The following is a 9,364-nucleotide window of genomic DNA, read 5'->3' as shown; positions in this document are numbered from 1 at the left end:
TCCAGCATTCAAAACAGCTCTTAGTGTGGAGTCGTTCATACTGTTAGTGTCGAAAGACCTCTTGTACGATCCGTCGAAGTGACGTCTGTAATTTAAGGTTCGGTAATTGCGGGCGCGCACCAACACAAGACAACACTGAGTGCTTTTGACTTACTCGCTTTAATGAGGTTTCACACTGATGCTTTATTGAACTTCTCCAACCTCCACGCTTGCGGCATTTCACTTCCTAAGAGGCCCCCTCTCTCTCTCTCTCTCTCTCTCTCTCTCTCTCTCTCTCTCTCTCTCTCTCTCTCTCTCTCTCTCTCTCTCTCTCTCTCTCTCTCTCTCTCTCTCTCTCTCTCTCTCTCTCTCTCTCACCGCCCTCTTAAATGCACCATTAGAAGCTGTTTAGTTTCTTCCTAAGAGCCAATCAAGGCACGTAAAATACTGCAGAGGCATACAGAATGTAACATGGCAGTGTCGAGGGCAGCGTGCGTCTGGAGCGCTGTAAACGTAGACAAAAGGGCACTGATTCAGTGCTAAGTGGCTTCATTGAGATCTGCCGTATAGTTCATCACTGCTACAAATCAACGTTAGGTCCATGTAGCTTTTGTAGCTACTCCTAAGGACATAAGAGTTGCCTTCAATTTAAATGATTAAAAACAGATGCCAAGTGTGTGCAAGTTGGCATTGACTCACTCGGCTTTACATTTGCCCTCGTTGAACTGTATAGAACACAGGACCAGACTGCAGTTTATCATTCCAAAAGTGAATCTTTTTCTTTTTTGTATCAAGGGTGCCGGTGATAGAGAGGTGGTAATAACCATGGAATTGGAAATGTAACTTAACATAGGAATAGTTAGACTCAAGGCTTTTCCCCCCCTGGTTGATCCTGTTCGTTTATTTTAATTAGCGTGTTAAATGAAGCTTCGTGATCGAAACTAGCCTGGGAGAATGTACAGTGGTCCACAAAGATGCAAAATAAAAGAAAGAAAGCAAACAACATGAAAAAGGTGTGTGTTGTGTATATTATGGAGATTAGCCAGAGAGGTGGAAGCTTATTTGGGTGGGGGGTCAGTCAGCGTTTTGTCAGACGACATGAATGAGGCCCCCACCAGAAAGAGAGAGAGAGACAGAGCTTCCTGTGTGAGGGCTGTAAAAACAAAAGCAGCACTGCCGAGCGCACAGCACTCCAACATTCCTGAAGCTTTTGCCAGGTACAGGACAGGACAACCTTCCCATGATGCATTGCCTGTGATCCAAAACAAAAACAACCCACAGGAATCCAAACATGAAACGCTACACAAAGACAGAATTGTATACCCGAACAATGGGTTTGGCAACAATCTTATTTACCATTTCTATTTATAATAAATTACAGTGTTGCTTTGAGATACGAGTGACCCGAATTGCGTGTGTTTTTTTAAGATGCAAGCTGTTGTTAGGCTGATTGTTTTTTGTGACTTGTGGGCACGAAATTCAAATGAGTAAATATTCTTTCAAAAAAGGCTTCAAGTTGATTATTGAAGTTTACGGTCAAATGAAAGAAAAACAGAATTATAGCGTTTAGCCTCTGTCTTAAGGCTAATGCTAACCTAGGCAATTTACCAAGTAGCATTTAGCCTCAAGCTTAAGGCTAATGCTAACCTAGCCAATCTATCACGTAGCCTTGAGCCTCTAGCTATCTTAAGGTTAATGCTAACCTAGACAATCTACCACGTAACCTTTAGCCTCTATCTTAAGGCTAATGCTAACCTAGCCAATCTATCACGTAGCCTTGAGCCTCTAGCTAGCTTAAGGCTAATGCTAACCTAGGCAATCTATGTGGCTGTCATAAGCCTTTAAACAACAGATATTTGAGCACAAACTGTCTTAACAAGTTACAACACGGACAATATAACAGTGCTCTGTCATACACTCTGTCCTTTATCTCTGCCAACGACCACTTCCTGTATATGAATTATGATTTTTTTATTATATATTTATATGTAATAAAAAATTTTTTTAAAAGAGTAATTGAAGCTAATTTATTTCAAAAGTGAGTATCAAACCGGTAGTCTTTTGCATTAGTACTGATAGAGTAGACAATATTAAGTATTGTACTCTTTGCGTGTTCAATTAACTGAATGGTGAGATTCTGTTGAAGGAGTTCCTTTGCAAAGATTTAATTACCAGAAGCTTCTGGTCCACATTGACAAATTCACCCAAGCGATGTCTCTGTCCTGATGTGGCTCCCTCTCTCCAGCTCACATCGTTATTTATTCACAAAAAGGGTTCAGAAAAAGGTCAGCCCACAACACACCTGTTTACAACTGGATACAAGAGAATCCGTTCCCATGGGTATAAATCAGATTAAAAGAATACAGAAATAATGAGCCTGACTCCCTAGGTGACATAGCCCCGGAAACCTCCCTTTTAGATTACAGAATGAATAGACAGACCCGTTGCTCTTTCTCATGAAAGTAACACAGATAAGAATATAGGTCTATTCATTCAGCCATACTGAGTTAACATAATTATACCTACATCTACACAGTTATAACTAATAACAAAATGGTTAAAATATAAAATAAAACAGTAAAAATGTATACAAAGTTATCAATCCTTCAATTGGGCTCTTTAAAGAGCCCAAAACAAACATTTTTACAAAAATATGCCAGCAGGATCCTCGTCCCTCTCATTGGATGCGATAGAAGACACGTATGGTTTAGCAGAAGCCACCATCATATGAGAGGGCTTATTTTGGACATCATGTTTTTCAATAGCAGTGGTAATAAGTCTTTGGCAGAGAGAACGAATACACGGTATTAAGCAACAGCCACAAATCGTTAATAGTGCAGAAAAAACAGCCGCAGATATTAAAATTGAGGAAATCAAAGTTTTATAGCGGCCAAACACATTCATCCAATTATCCCATACAGAAGTATCTACACCTGATTGCTCTTTCATTTTCTTATTGAGTGTTCGCAGTCCTTCAATTGCAATTGTCAGACTTCCATCTGGAGCAGTATTGTTAGGAATAAAAGTGCAACACTGATCTCCAAACATTGAGCAAACTCCGCCCTTTTCTGCCAGTAACATATCTAGTGCAATTCGATTTTGGAATGTCATCAAAGATGTGGCGGCTAACTGGCCGCGTACAGCCTCAAAGCCAGACTGAGTCCAATTTCCTAGCCTTTGTACATTATAATGTATATAGTTAATTCTATCTACATTTTTGTTTATGGTGCACCACCAGCAAATTACGGATTCGAATCCTGAGAGTACTTGATCAGTTAATTTGTATTCATCTGGCACACCTCTTGGTACTCCAATTGCATCAATGTAGGTGGGAACATTCTGCTCTTGCCAAGAATGTCTTTTGGTCCTCTGAAAAGAAGGTTTTGGTTCCCAATTGTCAATCATTTGTAACAGGTTATCAATAGAGATGGGGTAGATTTGTACTGGCATGAGAAGGGTTATGAGGGCACAATATCCTTTTGTATTTAAAGGCAACTTATCAAATATTCTGTTGTCGCCACACCACCAGTATATGTCCGCTCTGGATCGTGGTTGGAACCTCTGTCCCACATCTACTATTGCCACGCACTGAGTGATGTAATTTAGTCCCCCCAACTGTTCTCCAGTACCTGTCATTTTAATACATGTAAAATTACCATTTGCAACTGTGTTTGAAAATACTGGTTTAGTTTTCTGCCAATCGACGAGGGGATACACCTTATCCCATTTCGAGCATTTGATATTGGGAACAGCCTTATTCATTAGTTCCATTATACAGTGATTATCTATTTTAGCCGGAATGATTCTCAATAAAGGGCGCGGACCTACACATACCACACAATTGTTTTTATCAGAGGCTCGAGCCGCTTCGTTCGCCAATAATAGCCAATTGTTACTGCCCCCGGAAAATCCTGTTGTAACCCGAAACCTCTCAACTATTCCCTCAGTTGGTACGCTGACCGCCTTCACTCCGCTCTCCATTGTGTATTTAGTCATTTTTGGCTGTTCTAAATTACTCATTGCTTTATTTACGCATATTAATATGGGGAAATATGGGTCATGTCCGGAGAACCAGGCCCACAACAGAAATCCAAAACAGGAGGCGTTATCAATTGTTGTGTTAGGCGACTGTATTTTACCTTCTGGAAAAATAAAGTTCATATAGAGTCGCCCCCCCATATTATACAATGTTATTCTTTTGCTAAAGAAGACTGCCTCCTCACTTGTTCCAGGACGCCAGTATCTTCCATCTTGTGTTGTTATTAGAGCATTCCAATCTCGTTGTACATGACCTGTCAGATACCACCAGTAATTTATCCAATCTTCCCCCTTAGTCTGTCTCCCCCTAGCAAATCCCTTTAAGGATCTAATAGGAATTTTAACAGAAGTGTTTGTATTTGGAGCAACTGTCACAGCAATTGATTTAGCATAAGTCCAGAGTGTGACCCAGGGATTATATGTAGACTTAATACTTCGCTTATTACGATATGTTGTAATTGTGTTCAAAGTTGTGTCAAAAGGCTGACAAAAATACCAAATCAACATGAAAAGAAATGTCACGATACAGCAGACGGATATATGTTTCTGCTTTGAAGCCATCTTGTGATGAAGTTCTGTTGAATGAAAAAAGTGACGCAATAGTTCTTTTTCTTCTTTAAGAATCTGGGGTAGACTACCCAAATTCTTCGATTTGTCACCTGGGATTATTCTGCCCAAAATGTGACTGATCAAAGGAATGATTGCCCAAGAAAAGGCACTTGCTCTTGATCCGTTGACTGATGTCCTCAAACGGCAGCTCCGGAACCGGGCACGGATTCAGCTGACGTGGCTCCAGGTCGGAGGTGATAAGATTGATGCTCCAGTTGTGGAATTTCGTCTCTCCTTTCAACCTGAGAGCATCAGTTGATGAGATGGCCGAGCCTGGCACGTCTCCGGAAGCCTTGTAGACCAGATGTGGCATTTTCTCTGTGCAGAGAACTGCACAAGATTTCCTCACCAACCCCCTGGGGCCGTTCTCCTGAGTGCAAAAACTTTTCATTTTTAGTTTCTCATAAACTCACATAAATTTTATTTGGAGGAAAAAACCCTGATAGTTTTTGTTAGTTGGGATTAATAAATGTTATTTGATTAAGATCCGTAGGTCCTGTGCTGTTGGAACAGGAAAAGATCTATTTTTTTTTTTTTTTGACATTAAAATAGAGCCCAGCCCTTGATTGAGTTGAATGACATTCGCTCATTCATTAATATAAGACAGAGCTTTGTAAATATTTATCTTTCAAATAGGTTTTGTTCAATAATAGGTAATTTTTTTACCATGACTAAATTTGTTCTAAATTTGCATAACTGTGCCTTTCATATCTCTTATTCTCTTCCCAGAATCCCATGACCGGCCGAATCCTGGCATGCTGGGAAAAACTCACATATATTCATATTATCTATACTCTTTTGCAAACACTGGGCTCCAAACATTACATTGTTCAAATGTGATTCTGAGATAAAAGATATAATATAATATAATTACCTTTATTCGGCGAATATGCATTATTGTCCTTGCTTGCTTCAGACTTACTTTGCGATCGATTTCCTCTGATAGATTTCTTCAAACTGTGGATTATCATTTTCAAACTCATCCTGTCAATTGGAGTGTAGGCCGATACCCCACAACCTTTTTAATTTCGTTTTTAAATTTGATTTTAATTTTCTAACTCGTCTACATTGGTTAAATTCTTAAACATAAACTCCCTCATTTGACAAAGATCCACTGATTTTTTCAAACACGTCAAGATAAAGGGAGGACAAAATAGAGACCTCATGACTCAAAAAACGTCATAAATAACTCAACCCTCTAAATCAGGCTATGAGATAAACAAAAGAGCTACAAAACACTATAAAACTAAACATAAGCAGATACAACTTAAGACACTAATATATGATGACTTTGGGGCCATAAAAATAGAGGTAACCATATTACTCTAATTCTCCTAGAGTCCCAAAAATTATTTAAACTACCAATCAACCTCACCTCTTTTATAGATTAGTGGGGCGGAGGATAAAATCACCTTCAAACTGCTAATCTTTCACATATTAGCGGGGCTCATAAAAAACACAGCACACAAAATATTTCTGGGATTTATAAATCACAGTGCTGTTAAAAAAAAAATCTAATTTAGCCATCAAACTCTTAGTTAGTCTTTTACTCGTTACTACTTATTCTATTCTATTATTTATTTTATACTATAGCTGCAGCTGGACGAAGTCCAAAAAAGTTCCTCACGGGGAAAATAAAAATATATCATATCATAACATATTAATAAAATTCCCATTGTACCAATTCAGAAACTGATTCTCCCAAAAATATAGGCAAAAATTTAGTAGGCTATAGATTGAAATAAATTTTCTCAATTTCCTGAAATATCTTGCTATAGATCACAGCTCCCCCCTCAACACATTAAAAATGCCTTGTAATCACCATGTAGCATTTTACTGAATGGATCACATCTCATTCCGACCACCAACTTTCTTTGTCCAGACCCCCAGCAAAAGGCAGGACGGCAGCTGTTGTCAATGTTCAGTCCTGGCCAGCAGGGCGGCTGTTTGTGGCAGCAATGTTCAGAGCAGGCATTTAGATTTCCTCTGGATGCAAAACAGCCATAGGGGAGAAGTCACTAGAATGAGGCGTATACACAGTCACTGGGCATCGAGGAATTTGAACATCATGTTTTTCTTAGGCACAGGACGAGAAGACTGTTGCTCTGCGGCTTTTGACCTTTGATCTCTGCCACATCCATTCAGACGCAGTCTGCAATGTGGATCCGATGACACACAGTCTTTCTGAGAGCTCACCTGATCAAAAAATGCACATTCATTGATACAATGCTTTAAAAATGCCAGACTGAGGATATGGGATCATAGCAAGACAGTTCACTCCCTGCTTTCTCAAAAATGTTTCGTAAAAAACACAGCCTCTTTATTCATTTCTCTTTTCTTTTTTTTTTTCAATACCCCTTTGAATAGCTACTAGCCATACAACGTATCAGCAGCTGGGGCGCATCCCGTTCGCAGTTTGTAATCAGTGAAGGCCATCAAACCCTCATCTGCCTTGGAACTCAAACATCAGTTTCTGAAATGACACACTCAAAAAAAAAATAAAAAAAAATATTAAAAATCATTATCAACATGTCAATTTCAAAAACATTCATAACTCCTTATTCAATTATTTTATTTCCAGCCACAGCTATAAAGATGTAGGCATAATTATATCAACTCTCAAACAAAATGCCATTATTTTATCATTACTCTTTATTCATTTGTCCCGAAAAGGAAAAGTTAACAAATTAACCATCGTCATCAATCATTAAAGTGTAAAGATTTATTAGCTCAGTCAAATACTATTACTTATTTTATATTGTTTATCATTCCTCTCTTACCATTTTGACAAAAAAAGAGTCCCATTACGAGGACACATTATGCTCACAGCGCACAGCTCAGCCCCCACCTTTTTTTCTAACCTAGAAACGGGGGAAGGGGGGGGGGGGGGGGGAATCTTAACATTATAAATCGCAAAACCTATTTTATCATATTCCCATTAATAAAACAAACGCCACTATCACAACAGTATCATCTCACACAAAACAACACCAAACTTAGTTAAAATATTAAAGAAAAACAAACAAAATCCCCATATGCACACTTCTCACTTACAAACCCCCACCTTTTTTAGAAGCTAGGTCACACACTCAAATGCATACGCACACTCTTCAGTCATTATTTAAAAAATAAAATAAACGGTGTTATTCCTTCAATTCGTTGTCTACAAATCTTATAGCATTTAAACCGCAGCTTCATACGGTGATTTCAGTAAACGGGTTAACTTCGAACACATCACCCGTAAACTACTCCAACAATGCTGGAGTCATTTTAACATCAAATTCAGCCTTTTTCCATTACCAACAAAGAAAATACAAAAGTCTGACATACCATTTTGTCCAGCGAAAGCTTTGTATACAATCGATCCATAGTTCGTTTTTTCATTGTTCATCGACGCTTTTATTTTTCGCTGAACCGGAAGCGCATTCAGGACAAACCATTCTGCATCCGGGTCGAAATCGCCTCCATTTTTGTTTGTAGTTTTTATGTTTACTTCCGGATTCAATACAGTGACGTCTCACTTTCAATATTAATAGTTCAATATGTTAACACATATGGCCACACACAGACACACATAAGAATCACGTGACCTCTCGTTTATACACAGCGGTTACCCAATCCCGCTGAGCTAAACTGTTCTCCCTTTATTGCAAAATTTCTGCAAGGCGCTTTATTAAATAATGAAATTTATCACGTGCTAACGAACTCAACCGTGGAACAAAAGAAATTCAAACGGGAATCCTGACCTCAAACCACAATAAAAGCGCCAAAAAAATAAAAGTTACACGTAATCTCTCGATTGCAAATACAGTAACACAAATCCAATTATTACTGTAATCAACCTGGACCCTCAATACTGTTCAATTTCAAACAGGCGCTTTTTCAAACAAAAAAAAATATTACGTGTTTAGGACGTTTCACACCAAGAGCCATGAACAATTATGTTACTTAGTCCTCAAATCGGCCAAAAACTGCCAAAGCAGAAGCGCAATACTATAATCTACAGGCTGCACTTCAATGCACCGCCTCACGACGTGTGTAGTTCAATATCGTCGGAATTATCACAACTCACAACATCAAACTACAACTCGTTCACACAGATCTCTTTTAAAATTTAGATAATTTTGCAAGACGAAAAAACCAGCTGCAGCGGACCAGACAGACAAAATTTCTTCTACGTGGATAAAGATCTCCACTTACCGGAATTAATATGGCGCCAGAAATTCCGCCCGTCAGTGAACGCCGCAGCCTGCTCAATCGTCAACAACACCATCCGTTTGATTCAACGGAGGAGACCATTCGTTATAATTCAGCGTCGGTGGTCACCATTTGATAGAGTAGACAATATTAAGTATTGTACTCTTTGCGTGTTCAATTAACTGAATGGTGAGATTCTGTTGAAGGAGTTCCTTTGCAAAGATTTAATTACCAGAAGCTTCTGGTCCACATTGACAAATTCACCCAAGCGATGTCTCTGTCCTGATGTGGCTCCCTCTCTCCAGCTCACATCGTTATTTATTCACAAAAAGGGTTCAGAAAAAGGTCAGCCCACAACACACCTGTTTACAACTGGATACAAGAGAATCCGTTCCCATGGGTATAAATCAGATTAAAAGAATACAGAAATAATGAGCCTGACTCCCTAGGTGACATAGCCCCGGAAACCTCCCTTTTAGATTACAGAATGAATAGACAGACCCGTTGCTCTTTCTCATGAAAGTAACACAGATAAGAATAT

General features: G+C 39.0%; 1 long non-coding RNA gene across 1 annotated transcript; it reads right to left on the bottom strand.

The window, feature by feature from the left end:
- Nucleotides 1-2,193: 2,193 nt before the first annotated feature.
- LOC147173570 (uncharacterized) lies at nucleotides 2,194-8,820 on the bottom strand. Its single transcript, XR_015094875.1, has 2 exons — nucleotides 7,957-8,820; nucleotides 2,194-4,996 (listed from the first exon to the last, which is right to left on the bottom strand). It is a non-coding gene; the product is annotated as an uncharacterized LOC147173570 (long non-coding RNA).
- Nucleotides 8,821-9,364: the final 544 nt, after the last annotated feature.

The sequence above is a fragment of the Leptonotus elevatus genome, chromosome 5 (genome assembly GCF_054856555.1).
Source record: "Leptonotus elevatus isolate MCC_2025b chromosome 5, RoL_Lele_1.0, whole genome shotgun sequence".
Classification (NCBI taxonomy): Eukaryota; Metazoa; Chordata; class Actinopteri; order Syngnathiformes; family Syngnathidae; genus Leptonotus; species Leptonotus elevatus.
Note: the sequence above shows the minus strand (reverse complement) of the source record. Positions and strands in the feature narration are given on the sequence as shown.